General features: G+C 45.1%; 1 pseudogene; it reads left to right on the forward strand.

Annotated features, from left to right (window-relative positions):
- Window positions 1–459: 459 nt before the first annotated feature.
- Window positions 460–978, forward strand: LOC132227674 (ferritin light chain-like; annotated as a pseudogene).
- The last annotated feature ends 331 nt before the right edge of the window (window positions 979–1,309 follow it).

Consider the following 1,309-nt stretch of genomic DNA (forward strand, 5'->3'; position numbering starts at 1 on the left):
AAAGAGACAATACCAGGATGCAAATCCAGGTGGTATGCATCCAGAACCAATAAATATAGCCACTAAGTTATATGCCTTAGGAGTTCTACTCCATTGGGTAGAGCTTAACTAATTTACTTCTTAGTAATAGAAAAAAATTAGAAAGGAAGCCTGGTATAGAGGAAATGAATCATGTTGTATCCCCAGCCAACTTTACATATTGAAAAATTGAACCCAGTATGTCAGAACATGATCTGATTTAGATATAGTCATTGTAAACGCAGTGCCCTTTGTGGTCCCGGATCTATCTCTTGCTTCAATAGTGTTTGGACGGAACAGACCCAGGGATGCCCCTTCTTCCAGACTCTGGTCACTCTCTTGAGTCTTATTCAGTCACCATCTTCAGAACCACCTCCAAGACCAGCCAACACACCAGTTTTTTTGTTTGTTTTTTCTACCTTAACTCATTGCCCAACAACCATGACCTCCCAAATTGGTCACAGTTATTCCACCGAGGTGGAGGCTGCAGTCAACCTCCTAGCCAGACTGTATGTACGGGCCCCCTCTACTTACCTCTCTCTGGGCTTCTGAGTGGGATGATGTGGCTCTCCAGAGTGTGGGCCACTTCTTCCACGAGTTGGCAGAGAAGAAGCATGAAGACACTGAGCATTTCTTAAAGTTGCAAAACAAGCACGGTGGCCACATTCTCTTCCAAGATGTGCTGAGCCTTCCCAGGATGAGTGGGCAAAACTCAGGACACCATGGAAGCCGCCCTGGCCTTAGAGAGGAACCTGAACCAGGCCCCTTTGAAGCTGCATGTGCTGGGTTCTACCTGCACAGACCCCCATCTCTTACTTCCTGGAAAACCACTTCCTGGATGAGGAGGTGAAACTCATCAGGAAGATGGGCGGCCACCTGACTAACCTCTGCAGGCTGGCCAGCCCCCAGGCTGGGCGGGAAGAGTATCTCTTTGAAAGGCTCACCCGCAAGCATGGCTAATAGCCTTTGGAGCCCAGAAGCCTATGAGGGGCCCCTTTGCATCCCCCTGGTGTCTGGCTTTTGCCTGAGCCTCTCCTCAAAACTACCAGCCATTTTTTTAGCCACCCTGAAGCCCTCTCCCATGCATTGGACCAAATGAAACAATAAAGCTTTCTTGCAGGAAAAAAAAAAAAAAAAGAAAGAAAGAAAGAAAGAAAGAAAGAAAGAAAGAAAGAAAGAAAGAAAGAAAGAAAGAAAGAAAGAAAGAAAGAAAAAGAAATAGTCAATGTAGATAGAATTAAAGTGAAGTTATTAGAGGAGGCCTAATCCAATAATATTGGTAAATTTATTT

The sequence above is a fragment of the Myotis daubentonii genome, chromosome 1 (assembly GCF_963259705.1).
Source record: "Myotis daubentonii chromosome 1, mMyoDau2.1, whole genome shotgun sequence".
NCBI lineage: Eukaryota > Metazoa > Chordata > Mammalia > Chiroptera > Vespertilionidae > Myotis > Myotis daubentonii.